The sequence below is a fragment of the Mirounga leonina genome, unplaced genomic scaffold, assembly GCF_011800145.1.
Source record: "Mirounga leonina isolate KUSES-001 unplaced genomic scaffold, KU_Mleo_1.0 Mir_168, whole genome shotgun sequence".
Lineage (NCBI taxonomy): Eukaryota > Metazoa > Chordata > Mammalia > Carnivora > Phocidae > Mirounga > Mirounga leonina.
In genome coordinates, this window is record NW_023270426.1 from 26,818,438 (window position 1) to 26,833,352 (window position 14,915).

Genomic DNA, 14,915 nt, shown 5'->3' on the forward strand with positions numbered 1-14,915 from the left:
CTTGGCTGAGGAAACGGAGGCTCAGAGACAATACAACTAGAGAGGGTCATGGCTAATATTTAAACCTCACTTGGCCTGGGTTCATTACTCATGCTGACAGCAACAAAAATGGAGAGATTGATTTTGATGAGGATGACACGAACGAGAGCAAGAAGAACAGGCTAGGTTTTGCAGTGGTAGCAAACCATCTCCAAATTTCAGGGCCTCATCACAGCAACAGTGTATTTCTTGATCTCGCTACAGGTGCGGGCAGGTCGGCAGGGGACCCTGCTTCGCGTGGATACCGAGCTCTACCACCTGCAACAAGCAACCTTGTCAGCTGCAGAGGGAGAGACTCGCCGGGTGCTGGCTCTTCAGGGTCACTTCCAGGGGCAACTCATGGGCCAGACCCTGTTGCACGGCCTTCCCCAGGGCTGGGAGTAGGTGAGTGGAGGGAAGTGCCTAGAGAGAAAGCCGGGAAGGCCCTGGCTCTCAGTGTCATGCAAGCACGGGGTTGGCACTTGTGTGGCCCTGGGGGCCAGTGGCTCCTCAGATTTTTCACCTTAGATACCTGCTGGTCTCATTCACCCTAGTTCTGGCCCTGGCCCTTCCTAACTGAAGGGGGGCTAGGGAATGTAGTGCTTCTCATGATTAGGACGGAGAGGTGGGGAGGACCCTGGAGAGTACTAGGAATGTGTAGTTACCTGGGCTTGAAACTGCAACCTCACCTGTGACCCTGCCTCTGTTCCTTTTCCCACACCTTCTGGTCCAGGCAGTCACCAACCCTTAGACTCTAACCAGATGGAGCAAAGTGCTAATACGTCAGCTGCTTGCATGTGTCATGCATTGTACTATGCGTGCTTATTCTCATCAGTTCATTTATTCATTACTCACAGTAGTTCTATGAAGAAGTTCCTACTACTAATCCATTTTTTTTTAATTTTTAAATTTTATTTATTTGGGAGAGAAAGAGAGAGCATGGGAGGGAGAGGGAGAGAGAATCTAAAGCAGACTCCACGCTGGGAACAGAGCCCCAGTGTCGGGCTCGATCCCACAACCACGAGATCATGACCTGAGTGGAAACCAAGAGTCGGACGCCTAACCGACTGAGCCACCCAGGCGCCCCACTAATCCAGCTTTTACCTGAGCAAACTGAGGCTTAGAGAAATTGAGAAACATGTCCCAGGTCATTGTTTATAAGAGGTAGAGTTGAGATTTGGACTCCTATCTAGCTACACAGCCTTAACTATATGCCACTGATCCTCATGGGAGCTCACACTCATTTTGCGTTCCCAATTTATTAAATGAGAGTGTGGCTAGATCAGCCCACCCCATGAGATAGCTGGAACAAAAATACTGCCTTGCAACCACTGGGAAGTATATACAGGCATCAACTTCAATGGTTTCAAGCTTATGTCATTGATAAAAAGTGACGGTATTTTGTCGTTTTGTTTTGGGTTGCCACAGGAAAAGTCAGCGCCATCCGTCAGCTGGTAGCAAATGTAAGATCTGGCATAAGACATCGACGTCTTTACTAATCTAATCAGATGCATGATTAGGGCAATTACCTTCCTCTCAGTTTTGCCACCTCTCAAATAAAGGGGCTGAATCAGATCCCCTAAAGCCACCTCCGGTACTGAGCTTCCAAAATTCTGTGCAGACGGTAGAGATCGATAAGGAAGGAAGGAAAGGAAGGGAGAAATATTTAAAGGAAACAGAAAAATATTCTCTGGCAAAGTGGAAAACACTGCTATCTGAGACAAAATAAAGAGACAGTGCCTCACCGCTGATCCCGATGCCAGTTCATCATCATATTTCCACACAGAATCATCCCTGAAGCAGAGGAAAATGGAAGGTTAATTGGAGAGATAGCAGCTGCTTCACGCGTTCATTTGCAGTGACTGAGTTTTCTTTTGTCAAATGTTAAAGTATTTACTTTGAGTTTGTGGTGCGGAACCTATAGAATGAGTGCGGCTGGAGCTGCAAGTCTGACTCCTCCTGAGGGCACAGGGGACAATGACCCGTGGCTGGGATGCTGAGGGACTGTGGACACGGAGACAATAGGTGTTCTTTACAAAGGAACCCGGGGAGAACTAATTCGCTTAATTAAGGAGGAGGAGCCTTCTGAAGCAGTCATTAAGGATGAAGTCATATGCACCAGTGCACACAAAAAACTTTGCCTTTACATTTCTTTTGTGGAAACATCTGGCAAAAACATGTTGAGAAGAGAAAACTTTTCTGTGTTGTGCAGCAGGATCTTGATGAAAGATGAAAACTTGAGCTAATTACAGGATGTCTGCAAAAAGAAAGGGCTAGCTTTATAGTTTAGACCCATTTTTCTCCCTACAGTGTAGAGCGTCTAATGCAAAAGCAGGTATGCTGTGGAAAATACATATGGGGTAGGACACGATGGATCGTATCTAATATATAACACTGTCCCAGAAGGGTTATTAAAATAGCATTCAATTTTACTTGCTTTTATAAGTGCGCCAAGAGAAAAACAGACAACTCTGAAACCCGTAGGATAAACACACCACAGCAGCGTACCTTTGCTTAGGTGTAAAATGTTGCAGACCTTTTCTCAAAAATGTCCCAGCTGTTGTCCTATATACTAGTAAATAATGCACATTTTGGACTTTTGTCTTGCATGTATTTTAAGACTACGACAGTCCCAAACTCTTTTCTCCTTTCTCAGTGTCCTTCAGCTCCTTTGGCCTTTCCCTGTAATCCTACTTTATTTTGTTCCTTTTCCAGAGCTTTGTAGACTATTCCATCTATAAAAGAAACGTTGGATGCAGCCTGGTTCTAATCTGTCTTGGAGCATCCCGTGTGACCCTGTCAAGACTCTAATCATAGGCATCCAGGAAGTTAAGACCATCTCCAGCCCTGTAACAAATCCTATAGACGATTAACCATTCTAAAAGGATTAAGTGAAGCTTAATCCCATTGGCTTCTTCTGGTAGGAATAAGATGCTTGAAATCACTCAGAGGGGGATTTTCTGAAAGCCTTCTCAAGTTGATTGAATGCAAACGTTTTTTTTTGCCCCCCATCTGTAGAATTTGGATGAATATTTAAAAAAAAAGTCTTTATAAAGAGCTAGACTACTCATTAACTGCCTCCTAGTTGTGTGACATCACCTGTCCCGCCAGGTACCTGGCTGAGCCTTGGGGGTTCAGGGAAGGGAATCTGGCTCCTGTAACCCAGGTTCCTGAGGATGATGCTGTACCCTGCCCATATCTCTTGCAACTATGCACCATCCTCTGTCCATTATGAACACCCCACTGTCAAAAAGCCGTTCTCCTCAAAGCCCGAAATCTCAAACCCATACGGAGAATGTGCCATCTTTATCATTCAGGAGTGACATCCTCCTCGGTACCTTACCATACCCCCACCACTCCCTAGGGTCTCAACGTGAGACCATGGCATCTTTTGCATCTCCCATTTACAATTATTCTTGCAATGTTGGTTTTCTTAAAGTTGAGAACGATTTCTCTGTAACTGAGCATCTATCATAAGTGAAAAAATGAAAGAGATTCTCCAAAAGGATTGTGTGGCTTTTCTCACATCTGCCAATTTCCTGTGAGTTTTTTTATTTGTAGTCTTTGCAATAGGACTGTAATCTCTATGAGGGTCTGTGTCTGTTTGTGCTCATCCCTTTCCCTTCTCCTAGACCTTAGACCTGTTTCTGGAACCTTGTAGATGCTCAAGAACTTGTCAAGCATGGTTATGAATGTACTTACTTCAGCCATGGACTGTGCTAGGTGCTTTGAATATAGGTATGAATAAGATACAGTTCTTGTCACCTCAGCCTGAGAAAGGACTCATCTCTCCAATATGCCTTTCAATGCCATTGGCTTTAAGCTAAGCAATTTAGATGGAAGTTGCCATGAAAGCTCTGGTTCAGGGATCCCAAAGGAAATTCTGCTCCCAAATGTTTCTCCAATGCATTAGCCAGACAGCACATGTTTTTTTTTCTGCATTCACTATGAATGGTAACAGCAATGGCAAGCATAATTGATGGGTGCTTAGTCTAGGTTGGGCACTTGTACAAAGTACCCGGCATATATTCTATAATTCTGACAATCCCCCTTATACAGTGGATGTTAGGATCATTTTATTGAAGACAGAAGACAAACTCAGAGAGGTTATGTGTCCTAGTTGGTAAGCCACCTACATGGCTGTTAAGGGCACATGATTGCCTTCAGCCCCCGGCTTGTTGGATTTCACGCTCCGTTGCCACGCTCTGTTCTGCTTCCCACTCCTTCATTAAGGATAGAGTCATTTTATCCGGAAAAGGCAATATATTGAGAGGCATTGCTTCGTCTGACTATCTCTTAGGCAAAACAAAATCAGGTAGCTTCCGATTTGATTCTTCCAAACTTCTCTGATCTGCAGGCCAAGTATCATATTTGTACTGTACAAATACAGAACTTGGGGCTCTCTGGAGGGCACACAGGCAAGAAGCAGCAGACTGCTGGTCTGACTAGATCACCATATAGTGTTATCTCCACTGGAGGGGGAGGGAGGCCTCCAGGGATTGCAGAAAAACATTTTCTGTCCTGTGTTTTCACCAAGGGATGGGATATCATGAAGCATTTTTGTACCTGACACAAAGTGGACTATGGAGACCAAATTGGTGATTGGAAAAATATATGACCAAAAAGCCCAATGATGGGCTTGCCCCATCTCTGTCTGCCTTTCTTGAAGGATAAGGAAACAGTCTCTGCCTGCTAGTCTCTACCATGCTGTAAAACAGTGATTCCCTAAGGGGGTGATTTTGCCCCTCGTGGTATTTGGAACTGTCTGGAGATGATTTTTTTTTAAAAGGATTTTATTTATCTATTTATGAGAGAGAGAGAATGAGAGAGAGTGGGGGAAGGAGCAGAGGTAGAGGGACAAGCAGACACTGTGCAGAGCATGGAAGCCCGAGGTGGGGCTCGATCTCAGGACCCTGAGACCATGACCTGAGCCGAAACCAGGAGTCGGACTCTGAACCGACTGCTCCACCCGGGCACCCCTGGAGACAGTCTTGTTTGTTGGGTGGGTGGGCTGGGTGGGTGCTCCTGGCGCCTAGTGGGCAGGGACCAGGGATCTGCCTCACATCCTACAACGCACAGGATAGCCCCCAACAACGAAGGACTTATCTGGTCCAAAAAATCCATTGGAACATTGCTTTGAAACATGCATGTCCCATAAAAATGAAATCCCTATCCTTCCAAAAAGTATAGACAGATAAGACGGTTCCACAGCAAGGATATCCACAGTAGCCATATAAAATATGATGTGTAGGACCATTGAGGAGAAGGGAGATATTTTACTTATTTATTTGAACATGATTTTCTTAAAAAATATTTCTCCTACTCCCAAAAGACACGTGTAGTACCCTAAATAAAAAAAAAATCCAGTATTTTGAACCCAAGTTATTATACAAAAACTAATAAAATATCAATCGGGATCCTTTTGCTTCCTGAATAGCGAGAAGAAAAGAACATGGTGAAGCTAAGCCCTAATACAGTCAGTGAAGTAAACATCAAACAGATGGACATGGAAAATTAAAGCAGTTTTCCGTAAACAAAAAGAAATAGGAATTTGTGAGTGAATATAAACCTTTGATTCACTGACTCCATTCCGAGGCTTTGAGAAGCGTTCCGTTTAGAAATGGTCCCGCTTCCCTGGCACACAGTCTGCGCTGGGGACGTATGTGGGTAACCAAGAACTCACCGTGAAGCCTCCTGCAACGGGAACTGGGGCCCCAGCCAAGTGCCTTTGCTGGCGGCCTGGGGGACCGGGGCCGAGGGCTCTCCACTCAGAGGCTGGGCCCTATCTCTCCAGGCCCTGCGACACCAACCTGCCTTCAGAAGCCGGACTCTCCACTTGAGGCTTCTCCAGGCTGTGTCCTCCACCGAGTAAAGGCTTCTTCTTAAATCTCTCGAGGAACGTTTACTTATTTTTTGAAGCAAACCAGGCTCTGTGTGAAAACGGAGAGTATGTACAGTGATAGAAGGAGGGCCTTCATGGAGCTTACAGTCCAGCAGGGGAGAAAGGGAGGCAACTGATCATCTCATAAAGGACTGTTTAATTGCAACTGTGGTAAATACTGTATGTTAATTGTACTTGAATTAAAAAAAAAAAACAAACCCTAAAAATAATTACAACTGTGGTCAACGTGACAGAGAAAATCACATAGGATTTGATGGGGGACTCTTTCCAAGTCTCTGCATCTGGGGGTAAGGGTGGGACAGGGGGAGTGTGAGGACAGGAATGGTTAGGTGGGTTTCGGGAATGAGGAGGTGATGTTTGAACGGAGACCCACAGGATTAATGAGTGACCCCGGGAAAACGGGTTCCGGGCACATCGGCTGCCTCACAGCCTCCATTTGCTTATACTTTTGGCTCAAAGGTAAATTTCGCTTGCACATGGGTCTGTGACTTTTCAGCTCCTGCTACTTCTGCCTATGGCCGATTCGCTGATAGCTCTGCCTTCATATTCATAAGGGAGGGGAGGGGATTAGGTCAGTTCATCTTTTTACCTCTGGCTTGTATGACTTTCGAGTTATTCCTGTTTCTGCAACTAGAGTCACATTTCTCCTTGGGCAGAAGCCAGGGTCCTCAGACAACCTTGCTTTGCATGCTCTGGAAGTCTTCTGGCTGTGGCCATATGGCAGTCCTTTTTCATATGGACAAAGATGGGATTTTGGACCACATGGCAATGTCACACTTGGCCTGTTCCATGGTCTTGTATAATTTACTCGAGTTACAGTGAGAGGCAGGAAGGAAAGTATAAGCTATTCTTCGACATCTTTATATTTTTCTTGACATAAAACATTTTGGGTCTGGGGCACCTGACTGTCTCAGGCAGTAGAGCCTGTGACTTTGATCTCAGGGTTGTGGGTTCGAGCCCCATGTGGGGTGTAGAGAGTATTTATAAAATCTTAAGAAAATTTTTGGGTACAAAAGAGAGAGACATGCTCTCTTGTCCCCCACCTTTATCCCTCCTGCCCGCCATTTCTACTGAACTGAGCATGGCTGGAAATGGACTTCTCTGTCTGTGCTTCCCGAAATAGGATATGGTCTTGTTTGGACTTCTCAAACAATTTAAGAAAGAAACCTTTTAAGCAGAAGGCTGAGAAGTAATATGGATAATATCTTGTTGTTACTTAATATTATCTAGAGTAGCAAATGAAAGGGTCTTCATTGAAAAACGCTTTTGGATGATTCTTGTCTTTTAGCGTTCAGAATTTTTTCCCATGTCTTTTCTTTTATTTTTTTTAAAGATTTAATTTATTATTTATTTGAGAGAGAGACAGACAGAGATAGTGAGAGAGAGCACGAGCAGGGAGGAGAGGGAGAAGCAGACTCCCCGCTGAGCAGGGAGCTCGATGTGGGGCTCGATCCCAGGACCCTGGGATCATGACCTGAGCAGAAGGCAGCCGCTTAACCAACTGAGCCACCCAGGTGCCCCAAGAAGGGAATCCTTTAGTTTAGGCCATGAATTACCCTAGAGCAGGGAGGGATACCACCTGACACTTTTTTCGTATTTACCACAGTATACAGCAGAGGTGAACAGAGAGTGATACCTAGTAAGATAGCTCTATAAAAGTTTGTTTAATCAGTGAAGGAGGGAAAGCATGAAGTCTTAGCCCTACCTCACTCTTTGGGATCTCATCACCATCCTGCCTGGGACTTTTTTTTTTTCCCATTCTTCTGTTGTAACACTGATCATATTACATCATCAAATTATTAGTGCTTTCATCATCATTGCCAACACTCATTTTCAGTTGCCTACTAAAGGTTGTTATCAAGGGTGGCCTTGGCTAGCTTTTAGAAGCTTGATTGTCTTGGTCATTCATCTGTCTATCCACCCATTTGTCTGTCTACCCAACCATCTATCCGTCCATCCAACCATTCATGCATCCGTTATCCATCCATTCATCCAAATGTCTAACTGTCGATCCAAACATCCAGCCCTCTAAATAAAAGTCATAACCCCCAAGTTATTGATAGTCCAATAGCACCTTTTTGACCACAGACAACCACTTCTTACTGGTCTGAGTTCTTAAGCTACATCAAGTTGGAGAAGAAGGTAGAGTGGGGAATAGGTGAGAGAATGTGTATGTTGTTTGGGTGAGCATGAATATGAGTAGACATAGTATACTGTGGTATAGTATAGAATCATTTGGCAGCTACTTTTGAAATAAGAGATCAATAAATAAATTAAAACTATTTTGGAGATTTTTATGGCTTTCCCTGGGAAAAGACCAAAGTCTTAAACAAAGACCTTTTATGAGAAGCCACAAATAATAAAAGCAACTCATTTAAAGAGAGAGGGGTGTCTAACTCAAGGCAAACATTGAGAAACAGGGAAACACTGAGAAATAAGGAAGAATCTTAATGAAGAGGAAGTGGAGTGGGGGTGCAAGTAAATCCATCATGCTTTAAAAAATTAGGGGAGCTATCTTACATCTCTGCAAGCATAGTCTTAGACATCGAGGCAGCAAGTGGGAGTCCAGAAGGACAAGGGACCATGACTTTGGCCTAAAAAATTTCTTACAGTTCCCCTTTGACTCTCCCCACTCCTACCCCACTACTCAATACTAAACCTGTTTTTGCTTCTCTGTGAAGCCCTCTTTGATATCCCAAGGGAGAATAAGGCATGACCTCATTTCTGCACCCATAACTCCTACACTATTCATTCTTTTACTAAGGATTAATTGTTTTATTACATGTTACTTGCTTGTCTAACCACAGCTAACCTGGCTGTGGACTTATGGGCAAGAATTTTGTCTAAGTCATCTGTTAATTTCTAGAGCCTAGTGCAGATGTCCTATTGATACTTAATAAATATCTAAGATGTGGAGGAAGAATAAAGGAAGAGTTAGGTGACTCTTCTATAGTTGCTAGATAGAAAGACACACTCAGTGAGACTTTAGACATTCGATTCATTCATCCACTCATTCAACCAGTCAACAAATACCAGTATTTACTACATGCCAATCACTGGAATAAGAAATGATCCTAGCCCTTGAAAGTAGAATCCCCATTGATAGGCAAATAAAATGCAGTGTGATACAAAGAGGTAGATAGTGGTGATGATTGCACACATTGTGAACGTAATTAACGCCACTGAATTGTATACTTAGTAATGATTAAAATGGCTAATTTTATGTTGTACACATTTTACCAAGATAAAAAAATATTTAAAAGCACATACTGCATACTAAGCTTACATGTAGTCCAATGACTGGCAAACTAAAAACTATAGTCCTAGAAATCAGAGTACGGGCTTGAGATGGTGGGATCTTTTTTGGAAAGGGGTGACGGTAAACTTTTGGGGAGTAAGAAAACTTTTTTTATGTTATTTGGGTTGGTGATTACGTGAGTGTACACAATTGTTAAAACTCATCAAACTCAATATGTAATATCTGTGCCTTTAATGGTATGTTAGTTATTTCTCAATTATTAAGTCAGGTAAAACAGAAAAGGAGGTAGAAGAGGAGTTTGGAGGAGCAAGAGGGTATGTGGGCACCAATTCCTAGGGGGGGACAGGAGTCAGGGAAGGCTTCTTAAAGGCACCTAAATATGTGCAACATCAAGGAGATGTTTACACATTTGAAGGAGGGGAAGAGACTCAGAGATGGGAAGTGACATGTCCAAGGTCACACTGCTAGCTGATGGCAGGGCTGGAAATAAAGCCCAGTTTTCTGATTCCTAACCCAGAGTGCTTTCCTTAAACCTGTTTTTCTGATTGTCATCTAATGTCTTTTAGCCCCGTTGCTCCATGTTCTGCTCTGTGCTGCTGCATTTCCCAGACGCCTGAGCTTCAAATTCGGTTCTGTTAATGCGAGCCAGCAGTGGAAAACTGGAAGGACGGCGGGAGGCAGGAAAAGGGGCACCATGCAGCTCTAAGCCCATTGTTTCCTGGTAGTATTCCACGTTATCAGTGACAAACATCCACTAGAACACCAGCCTCGCATTGTTCCCTGACAGGTTCAAGTACTAACTACCTGGCGGACCGACCGAGAGGTGCCAGGGCCAAGCCCCTAACTTCAGAGGTATGAGTCCAGGCAATGCAGTCCCCCTCAGAGGCCTGAAGTGAAATGAAAACCTAAGTCACGGCCTGTTCCCCCAAACTGTGTCTTCTCCCAGTGCTCTCAAGCTTAGTGAATGACATCAGGTTATCCAAGGAGGGAGCCTTGACACCTCCCTCTCCCTCACTCCCTCTGTCCCAAACCAACACCAAGTCCTCACCATTTTACTTCCTAGAAATCTCTTAGCTGTGCTCACTTCTTCTCCCCAGGCTTTGCTATCATCATCTCTTGCCTTCTATAATAAATTCCTAACTGATCTGGCATTCACTTTGCCCACTCTTGTTGACTACCTATCTTCCTTTGTTTTAATGCCGCGATCAGCCACTGAATCAGGAGACTTGATGTCTAGTCACAGCTCTGTTAGTATCCGGGACAGTCATGAGCAAGTCAGTTCATGTCCCTAGTTTCTAGTTTCCCCGATTATAAACTATCAGGATCTCTACATACACCTGCACCTTACTGATCAAGCAAAGTTTTACAGATAGCACCGTACCTGGACATTGAAGGAGAAGGATTTTGCCTTGTGTCTCAAGTGACAACCACAGCCCCTGTGTAACCTGCATGCCACCGGCCTCGGCCAGTGCAGTCACCCACCATGTGCTTCTGGCAAGTGACTCTGCTGCGCCATGCTTCTTCTGGCCTCAGTGCCCAGGCTCTTCTTGTTTGTTCCTCTGTCTGGAAGTCTCTGGTCTTTGCCCTTCATAGTTCAGTTCAAAAGAGACTTCCCCAGGGAATTCATCCCCGATCCATCAGACCAGGGCAGGGGTCCCGCTTATAAATTCCCACAACACCTTCTACTTTCTCCCGGCACTTGGCACTTAGCACTTATCACATGTTTGCGAGCAATCTTTCCTGCTAGAATATAAGCTTCGGGAGGGGGGTGATTTTGTCTGCTTTTTACCCACGTCTGCTTAGTACTGAGCAGATTGTGTTACGTTCAACAGATGCTGACTACATTGATTTGTTGGATGAGTGAATGATGGAACGATTTAATTCGTCGTCTTGTCCCTGTGTGATAGGAGGAAAAAGGCAGTAACGGGGCCTCCGAGTCATTGCGGCTGACAACAGCTCGTTTTTCCTACTCATGAGAAAACAAAACAAAACAAAACAAAACAAAACAAAACAAAGCAACAACAACAAGAGAAACAAAAGCAGCAACTTAAACAGAAAGAGTCTCTGGATCACAGCCAGAATGAGAAGCCCAAGCTCCTGGTCACAGCGACAGTCAGCTGAGGCTGACTGGTGAGTGTTTCAGCCAATGGGGTAATGAGAACATCATAACCTCGGGAGAGGGGAGCAAAATTCCTTCTCTGTGTCCAATGTGGACTTACGTGTGTCCCCAAACATGCACAGTGTGCCAATTAAATGAGACTCAATTCAAGTCAAGAAGCATGGTCTTTTCTTTCAACGTTCTCGAGGTTTCCATGTTTGTATTGTAATCGTTGATCTTTTTGGAATTTGATCTGGGGTACAATGAAACAGCCAACTTAAAAACAAAGAACATATGAAGGCCCTTTAAACTATGACTCAACATCTAGAAGCCACAAAATAAAAGATTAATAAAGTATATAAACATTAAAACCATTTTGCATGGCAGGAAGCCCATAAAGCAGAGACCAATACAAATGCCACACCGATAAAACGTAACTACAATTCACATTAGAAAATATTTATCCCTCTGGTATATAAGGAACGACTTGAAACTGATAAGAAAAAGACCAGCAACTGTGTAGAAGAATGGGCAAGGGATAGGTACAGATAATTCACAAAGAAGGCAAAACAAATGGCATCTGAACACGTAATAAGATTCTGTTTCACTCTGAGAGAAAGCACACTGACACACCATTTTCTACTCAGGACATTAGCAAAACTCCCAAGTATTTGATAGCTGATTCATTGGCAAGGGTGTTGGGAAGCAAACACCGTCATTTCTTCCTCATGGGTGTGTAAATTGGTAAACTCCTAGGGAGGCTGATTTAACGGTATCAATTAGCAGTGCACACATCCTACATCCCAGAAATTCCACTTTTAACAATTAATCCTATAGTTGTACTGGTACATATGTGAAGGGTTTATTGTAAAAAGTTCTCATTACAGCAGTGTTTATAACAGCAAAAGATTAGAAGTCACCTAGAACACATCAATCAGTGGGACATTTATGATTGATTCCTCTAAGTAGTGATCTGCAAAGAGGTCCAAGATGTGTTGTTGGGTGAAAAAAAAAACAACACACAAAACGCACAAGTGTTATGGTAGCTACCTTTTATGTAACACAGAGGGAGAAATAAGAATATATATCTATTTTCTTGGAGAACTGTGGAAGTAACAGGAGGTTTTTCTCCCAATAATCTTGGTGGTGGTGAGGGGTGGTGGGAACTACGTAGAAGAGAAATTGGAGGGGGCTCGTCACTGAATCTTTTATTACTTTTAATTTTTGAGCCATGTAAGACTTACTCCTGAATATTCCTTGTTAAACATTGGTACTACCTATTCACAAATGAAATAATAACACAGAGAAGCACCTCACACTCTGCCAGGGCTAGAGATAGCAAAGATAGCTCTCTTGTCTCAAAGAACTTGCAGACTACGGTGGAGATCATATTGAAACCCAGGACAAAGGGGAGAGGACCAGAAAGATAATGACTATCCAAATGTGAGGTGAAGAAACTAGGTGCTGAGCCAGAGAAGGACTAACAACAAAGCCAGGAGGGCTGGTTTCAGAGGCTGAATTCAGGGAAGAGAAAGGAACGAGGTCTTTAAGACCCAGCTGGTTTGGGAAAGCACAGGTCAAGCCAGGCACCGCGCTAAGTCCTCTTCAGGGGGTCACACTCTTAATTTTCCCCACAACCACCATGAGATCCGGGGTCTTATCATCTCTGTCACTTGATGGGAAATGTGAGTTACAGAGGTGGGGTCGCTTAGCTTGTAAGTAGTAGAGCTGGGATTCATATCCACATTGTCCTTCAACTGCACACCCACTTTTAAAAAAGAGCATACTGTTTTTATGGAGGTAAAATTTACATACAGCGAAATGCAAAGATCCCAAATCTGTGTTCATTTTGGTGAGTTCTGACATACACGCATACTTTTGTAACCCATACTCCAATCAAGACACAGAACACTTTCCATCACCCTAGAAAGTTCTGCCATGCCTCCTTCCAGTCAATCTTCGAACTGCTGTAGAAAACCACTCTTCTGGTTTCTATCACAGTAGATTAGTTTTGTCTATGTTGTTGAACATATCGGTACTGTGTTCATTTTTATTGCTAAGTATTCCATATATTCTGCTATACGACATTCCACAACTTGCTTATCTGCTTCTGCTGATGGAGATTTGAGTTGTGGTCACATTTGGATATTAGGAATATAGCTGGTAGGAATATTCTTGTACAGGTCTTTTTGTGGATGTACATTTTTATGTCTCTTGAGTAAGCACCCAGGAATAGAATTGCTCGGTTATAGGAGTGTATTTTTAATTAATTAATTAATTAATTAATTAATAAGAAATTGCCAGATTTAAACTGTGGCTATTTCATTGGCAATCCCATCAGAGCTGTATGAGAATTCTAGCAGTTCCATGTGCTCACCAAAATCTGGTATTATCTTTTTGATGTTAGCTACTCTAGGGGATATAAAATGGTATCTCATGTTTTGATGAAAGGTATTGGGCACTTTTTCATGTGCTATTAGCCACTGAGACAACTTCTCTGTAAAGTATCCATTCAAGTATTTTGCCCATTTTTGTTGGTTCTTTGTTGTTATTGATTTGCAAAAGTTCTTTGTATATTTGGATACAAATCTTTTTTTATATATATGCATTACAAATATTTTATCCCTATCTTTCGATGATCAGAAGTGTCAGAAGTTTTAAATTTTTTTTTTAAAAGATTTTATTTATTTATTTGAGAGAGAGAATGAGATAGAGAGCATGAGAGGGGGGAGGGTCAGAGAGAGAGGCAGACTCCCTGCTGAGCAGGGAGTCCGACGTGGGACTCGATCCCAGGACTCCAGGATCATGACCTGAGCCGAAGGCAGTCGCTTAACCAACTGAGCCACCCAGGCGCCCATGAAGTTTTAAATTTTCATGAAGTTTATTTTATCATTTAAGATTAGTGCTTTTTTGTGTCCCATAAGAAATCTTTGTTTATCCCAAGCTCATGAATACATTATCCTTTTTTTCCCTACAAGTTTTTGTGTTTACATCTATAGTTTAAGCTTTTGTGTTTAGTCCTAGGATCCATTTAAAATTAATTTCCGCATATGGTGTGAGGTAAATAGTAAGGTTCTTTCTTTTTTCCTATATGCTTATCCAGCTTTCCAGGACAAGTCATCGAAAAGATTTTATTTGCCCCAATACATTGCCTTGGATTTGTTATTATAAATCAATTGAAAAATATCTATAGGTCTGTGTCTGGACTCTGGATTCTGAGTCAAGGATCTCTTTGTCTACCCACCTGCCAGGGTCACTCTGTCTTGATTCCTGTAGCTTCATATTAAGTCTTGCAATCAGGTAATGTGAGTCTTCCCAGTTTGCTCTTCTAGTTCCAACTTGTTTTAGCTGTTCTGGTTCTTTGCATTCCTATATATATATTTTTTATAATCATCATATCATTTTCCTCAAAAAACCTACTTGTTCTTATTAGGAATGTTTTGAATGACTTTCAAGGAAAGACAAATGACTTCCAAGGAATTTGTCCAATTAATCTAAGTTGTCAAGTTTTAGTGGCCTAAAGTTGTTCATAACGTTTCCTTATTGCCTTTTTGATGTCTTTGGGATCTGTAAGGACATGCCCTCTTTCATTCCTGATAATTATAGTTTGTGCTCTCATTCTTTCTTCCTTAATCAGT

At 42.8% G+C, this 14,915-nt stretch overlaps 1 long non-coding RNA gene across 1 annotated transcript in view; it reads left to right on the top strand.

The window, feature by feature from the left end:
• LOC118016767 overlaps positions 1-11,863 on the top strand; it is a 45,836-nt gene extending 33,973 nt beyond the window's left edge. Inside the window, exons 3-4 of the long non-coding RNA XR_004680903.1 lie at positions 244-423; positions 11,012-11,863. This is a non-coding gene — a long non-coding RNA (uncharacterized LOC118016767). The remainder of the gene's footprint in view (positions 1-243; positions 424-11,011) is intronic.
• Positions 11,864-14,915: the final 3,052 nt, after the last annotated feature.